Raw genomic sequence first — 13,580 nt, 5'->3', positions numbered from 1 at the left:
CCCCACTCAGTCAGTTAGTATTAGATCATATACTTTTGGTCTAATCACATTTCCACAAGGTTGTCAATCATGTCTATCCAATGAAATGTCCATGAAACACTCAAGAGGACAGGGTTCAGGAGCTTCTGGACAGCGGAACACATGGAGGCTCACAGGAAGGTGAACAAGAACTCATCCACATGCTGGGAGGGTGGCACATTCCAGCTCCATGGAGACAATGGCTCCTTTCCAGGCCTCCGCCTTTGTATCTCTTTGCCTAGCTGTTTCTTTGTCTCCTTTAAAATATCCTTTGTAACTAACCCATAAATGTGCTTTCCTGAGTTTTGAGAGCTGCGCTAGCAAATTAATTGAACCCAAAGAGGGAGTGGTGGGAACTCCAACTTGAAGCTAGTCAGTCCGGATCTTGCGACTCATGGGAAGGAGATGCTCTTGGGGGACTCAATCCTTAACCTGTGGTTTCTGAGGCTATCTCCAGGTAATTAGCATCAGAATGGAATAGAGTTGGAGGACACCCAGCTGGTGTCGCTACAGAATTGCTTGCTTGCTTGGTGTATGGGGAGAAACCCCCACACATTTGATCACAGAAGTCTTTTGTGTTAATTGTTGTGGTGTGAGAACAGAGGAAAAACAGAGTTTGAGTGTTTTCCCTTTCGCAGGGCCCAAGGGTTCAGTCATATTTCAAGAGCTCTTGGTCTTCCCGAAGGTCAGCTTCAGAAACAGAATCCTAGGCTAGCTGGAGGTGTTGCTAGCACCCAGTTTGTCCAGGGTGGTTCCCTTGTCCCCAGGTCCCAGGGTCTTTATTCCAACCCTCACGCCTCAGAAGTCACATGGCACTTGGAAGAAAGCCCTGGGATCCTGTCTGGCTTCCAGCTAACATCTGGCTTCCTGCTGCCCTCACACCCCATCCTCTCTCAGCCTCCTGTTCACCCTCCCCATGGCTGCCAGAGAACTGTTCCTCCCCAGCTTAACTCCCATGTTGTTCTTCCTCCACCCTTTGGATACAATTCAGGTCCCCCAGCCCTACCCATCTCAGCCACACTGACCTCGCATTCCTTAAAAAATACCAAGCCCACTCCCTCCTAGAGGTTTTGCACAGGCTGCTCCCTAAGCCAGCAGAGCCCTTCCTCAGGCTCCTCACACCGCCTGGATCTAGAGCCATGCTTCCCATCACACTGCCTGTCTTCGTAGCTGCAGGGCTCTCTGCCTATCTGCATGATCTTTTGTCAGCTCCAGGAGAGCCAGGATACAGTCTCTTGTCCCTGGATCTATCCCCAGGGACTACAACTGGGTCTCATATACAATAGGGCTCAATGAATGCCTGCAGAATGAAAGCATGAATGTCAAGTGATGTGCCCGAGGACACAGAGTCAGCAAGTGCCAGCGCTGCACCCAAGCCAAGAGGGCATCAGGGAGGCCTCAGGGGAGGGAATCTGGCCACTCAGACTGGTGTCCTTCATTCTGGCCTTTCCAGAAACCGAGACACAAAGGTGCTCTGTTGGAGGGTAGGAAGTGGCAGAAATGTCCTACTGCTGGCATCAGGTGCCAGCAGAGGCCACAGTGACCTGAGAGCAGAGCCACATGCTGGAATCTGAGCTGTCCCCTAGGACCCGTGCAGCACTAGGGAGAAGGTCACCCTTAGAGGAGCCAGGACAGTGTGAGTCCCCACGTAAGAGTCCCCCACAGCCACTCCCCAGGGATCTCCAGGGTCACTAAAAGGGACCTGAGGGGGGTCGGGGTCCTGAGGGGTGCCGTACCACCCAGTATTGTTCCTGGGCGATGGCTTTGATCACCAAGGCAGTGCTGATGGATTGTACTGGCTGCTTAGAGTGGAATGTGGAGCAGAGAGTTCTGAATTGCCCTTCAGCCTGAAATGCCAGGACTGGTCTAGCCATACTGGGCAGGGGCACCTTGCATAAGAGACTGGCAGTGTCAGGAAGTCATGTCCCACCTCTTCATGTCCCCTGTACTTTGGGGACCCAGAGGTGGCTGCACTTGGGCCGGGCATGAGGAATCCCAGATTGCCTGTTTGACACACACACTCACACTCACAGACGATGCTCACACACCCTCTCACATGTTTGTTGTTGTTAAGAGATAAGGTCTCACACTATGTTGCCCAGGCTAGTCTTGAACTCCTGGGCTCAAGTGATCCTCTTGCCTTGGCCTCCCGAAGTGCTGGGATTACAGGCATGAGCCACTGCACCCGGCCCATAATACGTTGTTAATGGGGTAAAAGCAAGGTAGAGAACAGCAGATAGAGGGTGATCTTATTTCTGTCAAAAATAAATAAAAGCACACATGTGCCTTTGTGCACTTGTGCGCATGCTTGTAGGTGTGTGTAAGTTTACATGGGCATGCAGAGTCTGCAGGGACAGGTTCACAAACCGTGGGATGCTTAGAGAGTGGGAATTAGGGACTTTCAGTTTTTTATCTACCCTTTTCTCTTTTGTTGGAATTTATTGGCAATGAACATGGTTGACCTTTTTTTTTTTTTTTGAGACAAAGTCACTCTGTTATCCAGGCTGGAGTGCAGTGGCACGATCTCGGTTCACTGCAACCTCAGCTTCCTGGGTTCAAGCAATTCTCCTGTCTTAGCTTCCCGAGTAGCTGGGATTACAGGTGCCTGCCACCACATCCAGCTAAGTTTTGTATTTTTAGTAGAGACAGGGTTTCTCCATGTTGGCCAAGCTGGTCTCGAACTCATGACTGCAGGTGATCTGCCCATCTTGGCCCCCCAAAGTGCTGCGATTACAGGCGTGAGCCACTACACCCGGCCGATCAGAAAAAAAGCAAAATAGGCCGGGCGCAGTGGCTCACACCTGTAATCTCAGCACTTTGGGAGGCCAAGGCAGGTGGATCACTTGAGGTCAGGAGTTCCAGACCAGCCTGACCAACATGGTGAAACCCTGTCTCCACTAAAAATACAAAAATTAGCTGGGCATGTTGGCGGGAGCCTATAATCCCAGCTACTCGGGAGGCTGAGGCAGGAGAATCACTTGAACCTGGGAGGTGGAGGTTCCAGTAAGCCAAAATCACTCCATGGTGCTCCAGCCTGGGAGACAAAGCTAGACTCCATATCAAAAAAAAGAAAAGAAAAAAAGAAAACAAAACAAAAAAAAGAAAGAAAGAAAAGAAAAAGAAAAAAAGCAAAATAAAATTCTATCTTGAAAAAATAGCTAGTGAAGTTAGGGGCAGGTTGCATTTTCGTGAACACACATTTTCTCTTGGTTTCCTATGATTATGTAAAGCTGCTCCCATGTTTCATAAGCCAGGCTGCTGCCCTGGATGTTTTTGGGTTGGGAACAAACCCCCAGGCAGTGGGAGCTTGATGGTGCCTCTCCTGTCCTTGCTTTCTAGCCACATAAAACTTAGGGCAACGCCATCCTGATGTGCTCCTGCATGTTCACCGAGCGGGCACTGATGAGGCATGAATGGGCCCTGGGCAGCTGCATTCCTGAGTGACAGCACTGGACATTGCTTTGGCAGGGCTGGGCCCACATGTGTGCTCCTGGGGCATGCCTGGGCCAGCCTCTGGGAGCCCCAAGTCAGCACAAGGCTTGCAATGGAGCCAACATCCAGCTCTGGGTCCTCAGGACACTGTTTTTGACTCATATCCAAGGCTGGCCGCCTGCAGGGGCCTGGGAGGAGTCCTCGTGGAGAGAGTGTCCAGCTCGTGCCCGCCTGTGCCGAGTAGACAGCCTTGCTCCTGAGTACCCAAAAGAGGCATGTAGATTGACTGAGTTTTAATACATTTATCTCTCCTCCCAATGCCTGAAATTTCCTTCGGGAGGCATTTTTGGGGAAATGCCTCTTTCGATAATGTAGCTCCCATTTGAGAACACAAATGGTTCAACTTATTCACAGAATGTCTGATTTCTCTTGTACTCAATTTATTTTTGTTTTTTAAAAACACTCAATTTCTTCTTCTTCTTCTTCTTCCTCCTCCTCCTCCTCTTCCTCTTCCCCTTCTCCCTCTCCCCTCTCCCCTCTCCCCTCTCCCTTCTCCCCTCTCCCCTCTCCCCTCTTCCTCCTCCTTCTTCTTCTTTTTTTGAGACAGAGTCTAGCTCCGTCCTCCAGGCTAGAGTGCAGTGGCGCAATCTCAGCTCACTGTAACCTCCGCCTCCCGGGTTCAAGTGATATTTGTGCTTCAGTCTCCTGAGTAGCTGGGCCTACAGGCGTGTGCCACTGGGCCCAGCTAATTTTTTTTTTTTTTTTTTTGAGACAGAGTCTCGCTCTGTCGCCTAGGCTGGAGTGCAGTGGCACGATCTCAGCTCACTGCAACCTCAGCCTCCCGGGTTCAAGCAATTCTCCTGCCTCAGCCTCCTGAGTACCTGGGATTACAGGCACACACCACCATGCCCAGCTAATTTTTGTATTTTTAGTAGAGACAGGGTTTCACTATGTTAGCCAGGCTGGTCTGGAACTCCTGACCTCGTGATCTGCCCGCCTGGGCCTCCCAAAGCACTGAGATTACCGGCACACACCACTGTGGCCAGCCAATTTCTGTATTTTTAGTAAAGATGGGGTTTTGCCCTGTTGGCGAGGCTGATCTTGAACTCCTGACCTCAGGTGATCCACCAGCCTTGGCCTCCCAAAGTGCTGGGATTACAGGTGTGAGCCACTGTGCCCGGCCTAAAAACACTCAATTTCTGATTATCGAAGTAAAACATAGTCATTGGAAAAACCTTGAAAGTACAGAATTTTTTTTTTCCAGACTGGGTCTTGCTTTCGCCTAGGCTGGAGTACAGTGGCACAATCTCGGCTCACTGCAACCTCTGTCTCCTGGGCTCAAAGGGATTCTCCCACCTCAGCCTCCTGAGTAGCTGAGACTATATGCATGCACCATCATGCCTGACTAATTTTTTAGTATTTTTGGTAGAGATGGGGTTTTGCCATGTTGCCCAGGCTGGTTTCGAACTCCTGGGCTCAAGCAATCCACCCGCCTCAATTTCCCAAAGTGCTGGGATTATGGGCTTGAGCCACCATACTTGGCCCAGAAAATTTCAAAGTAAACAAAAATCATGGACTATTCCACTCAAAGGGGACTCCTATTAAAGTTGCTTGCTCATTTGACAAATATTGATTTATGATATATAATTGTTATGAAGAAAATAGGCCGGGCACAGTGACTCACACACACCTGTCATCTTAGCACTTTGGGAGGCTAAGGCAGGAAGATCGCTTGAGTCCAGGAGCATGAGACCAGCCTGCACAACATGGTGATACCCTGTCTCTACAAATCAAAAATTAAAAAATTAGGCTGAGCACGGTGGCTCATGTCTGTAATCCCAGCACTTTGGGAGGCCGAGGCGGGCGGATCACCTGAGGTCAGGAGTTCCAGACCAGCCTGGCTAACATGGTGAAACCTCATCTCTACTAAAAATACAAAAATTAGCTGGGTATGGTGGCACATGCCTGTAATCCCAGCTACGCAGGAGGCTGAGGCAGGAGAATTGCTTGAACCCAAGAGGCAGATGTTGCAGTGAGCCTAGATCGTGCCCCTGCACTCCAGCCTGGGCAACAGGACGAGACTCCATTAAAAAAAAAAAAAAAATTAAAAATTAGCGGGGCATGGTGGCATGTACCTGTAGTCCCAGCTACTCGGGAGGCTGAGGTGGGAGGCTTGCTTGAGCCCAGGAGTTCGAGGCTGCAGTGAGCCATGATTGAGCCAGTGCATTCTAGCCTTGGTGACAGAGCCAGATCTTGTCTCAAAAATAAATAAATAAATACAACAGGGTCAGGGTCAGGGGTCAGGGGCTGGAGAGGGGCTGCAAAGTAGGGGGTGGATATACACTTCGGGTTGTCAGACAAGGCTGAAGACAGTCATTGCTCAGTATGTTTGCTATTGTGAATTCCTTGTTTTAAAAAATACATTGTTGGCTAGATGCAGTGGCTCATGCCTATAATCCCAGCACTTTGGGAGGCTGAGGTGGACGGATCACCTGAGGTCAGGAGTTTGAGACCAGCCTGGCCAACATGGTGAAACCCCACCTCTACTAAAAAATACAAAAATTAGTTGGGTGTGGTGGGGGGCGCCTGTAATCCCAGCTACTCAGGAAGTTGTGTGTGTGCCTGTAATCCCAGCTACTCGGGAGGGTGAGGCAGGAGAATTGCTTGAACCTGGGGGGCAGAAGTTGCAGTGAGCCGAGCCGAGATCGTACCACTTCGCTCCAGCCTGGGCGAAAGAGCGAAACTCCGTCTCAAAAAAAAAAAAAAAAAAAAAAAATCCATTGTCAGGATCATGTAAAAGCATTTTCCCCCATACTTTCTCATTAGCGTTTCAAAATGCTTCAAAGAAATCATTTTTACTAGCTGTGCATTGTCCCATCATAGGGCCATGTCCTCATCTATTAACCATCCCTTAGGGCTGAGAGCTCAGACCCCTTCCGGCTGTTAATCTTTGGGTATTGCCCTGCAGTTAACATTTTCGTGCCTAAATCTTGTCCTCCTGGTGAGTTATTTCCTGAACCAGAGTCCTCAGCAGGTGTTGAGTGGAGGGTGGCAGCTTTGCCAGAGATCTGGATACATATTTGGCTGAGGGCTGGCCAGAAAGTCTGGTTCTGCCACACATCACCTTTGCTTCCAGTTGGCAAGGTCGCATTGTGGGATTGACGGAGTGAGAGGAGAGAGGGAGCCTGAAACTTGCATGGCCTTCAGTGGAGCCCTTTCTCCAGTACTGTTTCCTCACATCTGTAAGACAGGCTTATTCTTGCTACATGCAGAGGTTGAATTCTCCCCTTGTGCCAGGCCCTGTGTGCCAAGTCAGAGCCCCTTGGGGCCATTCTCTGTCTGGGAAAAGCAGATCCAACTAGGTTTAATAGGGCTGGAAGACTTCCGATAGTTTCCAGGTCATAGACCCATAAACGTTTCTGGGCAATTACGTGTAGGGGGTGGGAGTGTATTGGACCCCTCTGGCCAGTAGCAAAGGGAAGTGCAATGAGAGGAGAGAATTCTGAGATGAGTTTTGCACATCACTTTCACCAGGATGTCTGCAAACTCCAGGGTCCTGGGACTGGGCAAGAGCCCCGTGAGAGGGAGACAAAGGGGAGGAAAGGGAGACTGGAGACAGGAGAAAAACGCACCAGCTCCTCGACTCTGCTGGGAGCCAGCCCGCCCAAGTACACATGACCTTCCCCTCTTTTTCCTTTTTTTTTTTGAGACAGGGTCTCACTCTGTTGTCTAGGCTGGAGTGCAGTGGCACGATCTCAGCTTACTGCAACCTCCACCTCCCGGGTTCAAGCGATCCTCCTACCTCAGCCTCCCGAGTAGCTGGGATCACAGGTGTGTGCCATCATGGCTTACTAATTATTTTGTAGAGATGAGGTTTTGCTGTGTTGCCCAGGCTGGTCCCAAACTCCTGGGCTCAAGCAATCCACCCACCTTGGACTCCCAAAGTGCTGGGATTATAGGTATGAGCCACTGTACCTAGCCTCTTTTTTTTTTTAATCACATTTTTTATCTCATTTTGAGATAAAATGAACACACCCTGAAATCTACCCTCCCTTAAAAGTGTATAATTCAATGATTTTTGGTGTTGAGGGATAGAGAAAAAAATTGAAATTTTTTTTTTAATTCTCATATAGTCACTACAACACAGAACGCTTCTGTGGTCCCTGGTCACCAAAATGTGTGAGGATTTCTCCCCACCAAGCAATCCTGCAGTGGACACCAGCTGTGTGTCCTCTAATTCAACTCAATTCTGACACTATCTGGAGATAATGTCAGATCCCACAGACTGAGGGCTTAGGTCCGTAAGACTGTCCCCTACTTCAGATGCCAATCACAGGTCTTGGCCTCCGCAACTTCTGAGGAACTTACTATAAATTGAGGTTCCCAAGATCCCTTCCCCGGTTCAATTAACTTGCTAGAGTGGCTCACAGAACTCAGGGAAACATTTTACTTATATTGACCCGTTTATTATAAAGGATATTACAAAGGAATCAGAGAAATAGCCAGATGAAGAGACAGATAGGGTGAGGTATGCGGGGAGAGGGAGCTGAAAGTTCCAGACCTCTAATCCTCTAATTACTTGGTCTTTCTGGTGACTGCCCCATCCCGAGCCTATCTAGAGGCCTCACCCCAAGTCACTGTGTTAGCATAAACGCAGGTGTGATCAAAGAGTGGCTTATGAGTAACAAAAGACATGCCTTCTGCTAAGGAAATTCCAAGGGTTTTTAGCTCTGTGACAGGAACTAGGGACAAATACTAAATATATTTCATCAAGATATGGAAGCAGGCTGGGTTTAGTGGCTCATGTCTGTAATCCCAGCACTTTGGGAGGCAGAGGCAGGCAGATCACTTGAGGCCAGGAGTTCAAGATCAGCCTGGCCAACATGGCAAAAACCCATCTCTACTAAAAATATAAAAATTAGTTGAGTGTGGTGGTGCGTGCCTGTAATCCCAGCTACTCGGGAGGCTGAGGCATGAGAATCACTTAAGCCTGGGAGGCAGAGGTTGCAGTGAGCAGAGATTGTGCCACTGCACTCCAGCCTGGGTGACAGAGCAAGACTTTCTCTCAAAAAAAGGAAAAAAAAAAAGATATGAAAGCAACGTAAGCATCCATCAAAGGATGAAAGGATAAAGAAAATTTGGGCTGGGCACGGTGGCTCATGCCTGTAATCCCAGCACTTTGGAGGCCGAGGTGGGCGGATCATAGGTCAGGAGTTCGAGACTAGCCTGGCCAACATAGTGAAACCCTGTCTCTACTAAAAACACAAAAAGTAGCCAGGCGTGGTGGCACACGCCTGTAGTCCCAGCTACTCAGGAGGCTGAGGTGGGAGAATTGCTTGAACCCAGGAGGCAGAGGTTGCAGTGAGCCAAGACCATACCATTGCACTCCAGCCTGGGTGACAGAGTGAGACTCCGTCTCAAAAAAAAAACAAAAAAAAAATATATGCAAATGGAGTACTATTCAGCCGTAAAAAAGAATGAGAGCCTGTTATTTGCAGCAACATGGATGGAACTGGAAGTCATTATGTTAAGTAAAATAAGCCAGGCACAGAAAGACAAATACCGCATGTTCTCACTCATATGGGAGAGCTAAAAAGTGGATCTCATGCAGATAGAGAGTAGAATGGTAATTACCAGAAGCTGGGAAGGGTAGTGGGGATGTGGGAGATAAAGAGGGATTGGTTAATGCGTACAAAAATACAGCTAGAATAAGGCCTAGTGTTCAGTAACACAATAGGGCAAATACAGTTAGCAATAATTTATTGTATATTTCAAAATAATTAGAAGACTGGATTTTTTTTTTTATTTTTTTGAGACAGGGTCTTACTCTGTCACCTAGGCTGGAGCCCAGTGGCATGATCATAGCTCACCGTAGCCTTGACCTCCAGGGCTCAAGCGATCCTCCCACTTCAGCCTCCTGAGTAGCTGGGACCGCAGGTGTGTACCACCACATCCAGCTAATTTTAATATTTTTTGTAGAGACAGGGTTTGGCCATGTTGCCCAGGCTGGTCTCAAACTCCTGAGCTCAAGCAATCTGCCTGCTTCAGCCTCCCAAAGTGCTGGGATTATAGGCGTGAGCCACTGCGCCTGGCTAGAAGAGTGGATTTGGAATGTTCCTATCACCAAGAAATGATAGATGTTTAAGGTGATGAATATCCCAATTACCCTGATTTGATCATCGTATGCACATTGTATATGTGTATCAAAATATCACGTGTATCCAAAGAATATATACAACTATTATGCAGCTATCAAATTAAAAAAAAATTAGCCAAGTGTCTACTCCAGGGGCTGAGGTGGGAGAATTGCTTGAGCCCAGTAGTTCGAGGCTGCAATGAGCTATGATTGTGCCACTGCACTCTAGCTTGGGTGACATATAAAGATTCTGTCTCTTAAAAAATAATAATTAGGCTGGGCGTGGTGGCTCACGCCTCTAATCCCAGCATTTTGGGAGGCTGAGGCAGGCGGATTTCCTGAGCTCAGGAGTTTGAGACCAGCCTGGGCAATATAGTGAAACCCTGTCTCTACTAAAAATACAAAAAAAATTAGCCGGATGTGGCGGCGCGTGCTCCTGTAGTCCCAGCTACTTGGGAGGCTGAGGCAGGAGAATCACTTGAACCCAGGAGGCAGAGGTTGCAGTGAGCTGAGATCATGCCACTGCACTCCAGACTGGGCGACAGAGCAAGACTCTGTCTCCAAAAATATATATATATAAAATAAAAATAAAAAATCTTTAAAAATTAAACAAATCTAAAAAGACCAAATATATTTTGTATTATACCATAGGTATATTCACAGATTGTGCAGCTTATGCACTTCTAAGCACTACTTAATTTTAGAACTTTTTTTTTTTTTGAGACAGGGTCTCTCTGTTGCCCAGGCTGGAGTACAGTGGCTCACTGTAGCCTTGACCTCCTAGGCTTAAACCATCCTCCCACCTTAGCCTCCAGAGTTGCTGACACCAAAGGTGTGAGCCACCATGCCCAGCCAATTTTTTTTATTATTTGTAGAGACAGAGTGTCCCTATGTTGTCCAGACTTGACTTGAACTCCTGGACTCAAGTGATTCTTCGGCCTCAGCCTCTCAAAATGCTTGGATTACAGATGTAAGCCACCACACCTGGCCTAGTTTTAGAACATATTTACCACCCAGAAAAAGAGACCTGTACTCATTGGTAGTTCCCTATTTTTCCCTCTTCCTCTTTCCAGGCAACCAGGAATCTACTTGTGGTCTCTATGGATCTGCCTATTCTGGATATTTCATATAAATGGCACCATTGCAATTTGTGATCTTTGTGTCTGACTTCTTTCACTCAGTATGACGTTTTCAAGGTTCATCCGCCTTGTCGCTTGTATTAGTACTTTATTCCTTTTGTTGATAAATAATCTTCCATCCTGTGGATATGCCACAATATTCCTACCCATTCATCAGTTCACGGACATTTGGTTTTTTTCTACTTCTTTGCTATTATGAATAATGCTGCTTTGAATGGTGATGTAAACATTTTTTTGTGGACCTGTATTTTCAATTATCTTGGGTATATGCACAGGAATGGAATTGCTGGGTCATACGGCAATTCTACAAATGGTAATCTAACCATTTGAAGAACTGCCAAACTATTTTCCAAAGTGGCTCCACCGTTTTACAATTTCACTAGTGATGAATGAGGGTTCCAGTTTCTCCATGGCTTTATCTACAGTTGTTATTGTATTTATTTATTTTTTTTTGAGATGGAGCCTTGCTCTGTAACCCAGGCTGGAGTGCAGTGGCGCAATCTTGGCTCACTGCAACCTCCGCCTCCTGGGTTCAAGCGATTCTCCTGCCTCAGCCTCCTGAGAGTAGCTGGGACTATAGGCACCCACCACCATGCCCAGCTAATTTTTTTGTATTTTTAGTGGAGACGGGGTTTCACCATATTGGCCAGACTGGTCTCAAGCTCCTGACCTTGTGATCTGCCTGCCTCAGCCTTCCAAAGTTCTGGAATTATAGGCATGAGCACCACACCTGGCCTGTTGTTGTATCTTTTTTACCTGAAGCATCCTAGTGGGTGCAAAGTGTTATCTCATCATGGTTTTGTCACTTATTGCTTTTTTAAAAATATTATACAAGTAACACATATTCCGTGTAGAAAATTTGGAAATTTAACAAAAATACTGTGATGGTCAGTTTTATGTGTCAATTTGGCTAGACTAGTACCCAGTTATTCAATCACACACTAACCTAGGTGTTTCTTTTATTTATTTATTTAGAGGCGGAGTCTCGCTCAATCACCAAGGCCAGAGTGCAGTGGCGCAATCTTGGCTCACTGCAACCTCCGCCTTCTGAGTTCAAGCAATTCTCCTGCCTCAGCCTCCCAGTAGCTGGGATTACAGGCGCCCATCACCACGCCCGGCTAATTTTTTTGAATTTTTAGTAGAGACGGGGTTTCACCATGTTGGCCAGGCTGATCTCAAACTCCTGACCTCGTGATCCACCCAGCTTGGCCTCCCAAAGTGTGTGGATGACAGGCGTAAGCCATTGCGCCTGGCCCAATATTTTATTTTATTCATTTTTTTTTTGGAGTTGGGGTCTCACTGTGTCACCCAGGCTGGAGTGTAGGGGCACAATCTCGGCTCACTGCACAAACTCTGCCTCCTGTCTCAGCCTTTCGAGTAGCTGGGACACAGGCGTGTGCCACCATACCTGGCTAATTTTTGTATTTTTAGTATAGACAGGTTTTTGTCATGTTGGCCAGGCTGATCTTGAACTCCTGACCTCAGGTGATCCGCCTGTCTGCATCAATATTTTAAATAAAGATGTTAATGCTCCACAGGTTGTGCATCTTTCCCCACGTGAGTCCACATTCTTTTCTACCCTAGGATTACTACTGGCACAGAGGAAGGTGAACCACTGTCCCCCTTTGGTTGGATGTTTGCAATACTTCTGCTTTTATACTGCAACAAACAATACTTGTGCTTTCCCTCCATCTAGCACTGTGCCTCCAGGAGAGAGGGTTTTTTTTTCTGGTCACCCCTGCAGACATGACCCTGCTTGTCCTTGGCCAATCCCAGGGCCAGACTGGATCGTTGGCCCTCTGACTCACCCTAGAAGGCCTGGGGCTGGAGAGGCCTGGAACTCCTCAGAGGTAAGTGCCAGTGTGAGGCCAGCCAAGCCCTGCCAGGCCTGCTTTCCTTGTGCATAAAGAAAACATGCCGAGTCATTGTAACTTGCACTGTTTGAGTAGTGTGGTCAGGCTCTGTGTGGCACTGCCGTAGGCCTGGGTACCTCCTAGTGTGAGGAGCAGGAGCTGCTTTCCAGCAATGCCCTACAGCCCCTGTCAACTCCTGCCCAGGGGCGCTGGACAGGCTGGGCTGGGCAGGGGTGGTGCCGCTGACAGACAGGACACTCTTAGGGGCTCCTCCTGCACAGTCTGCGGGACGCAGTAGGGAGAGATCTTCATCCTTGTCCCCTTTTCTGGTACCTCTTGGGTTTCCCTGAGCAAGGCTGGGGTGGTGGAAGGAGCTATTTTGTTCCAGTGGGTATTAAATATTAAAGCTTTTGTTTTGTGTTGTGGGGAGGTTAAGTGGATTTTCTCCTCTGCTGGTTGTTGAATAGCTGACAGTGAAACTGGCTTCTTAGAGTAGGACTAAAAAGTTCCAGAGAGTGGCTCACAGAGGGGTTGCTTAACCACTGTGAGCCACAGCTCCTCCTGGAAAACCTGAAACCATCAGGAGCACTTCCCTCGTAAGGTCGCCTGAGAAAGTGAGTGAGGAGATATGTCATTTCCCAAACCAGGGTTCCTTGGCCCCTAGACACATGACCTTTACTCTCTCTCTTCCCATCCCTGCCTCCAGAATTAGCAAGGGCACCCAGTCAGCCATCCTGTTCTAGTGACTTGGACAAGGCATCAGAAAAGCATTTGTTAGGCCAGGCGCGGTCACTCACGCCTGTAATTCCAGCACTTTGGGAGGCCGAGGTGTGCGGATCACAAGGTCAGGAGTTCGAGACCAGTCTGGCCAATATGGTGAAACCCTGTCTCTACTAAAAATACAAAAATTAGCTGGGCATGGTAGTGGGTGCCTGAGGCAGGAGAATCGCTTGAACCCGGGAGGTGGAGGTTACAGTGAGCCAAGATGGCGCCACTGCACTC

The sequence above is a fragment of the Pongo pygmaeus genome, chromosome 2, assembly GCF_028885625.2.
Source record: "Pongo pygmaeus isolate AG05252 chromosome 2, NHGRI_mPonPyg2-v2.0_pri, whole genome shotgun sequence".
Taxonomy (NCBI): domain Eukaryota; kingdom Metazoa; phylum Chordata; class Mammalia; order Primates; family Hominidae; genus Pongo; species Pongo pygmaeus.
The sequence above is the reverse complement of the archived record's forward strand: the minus strand, read 5'-3'. Positions refer to the sequence as shown.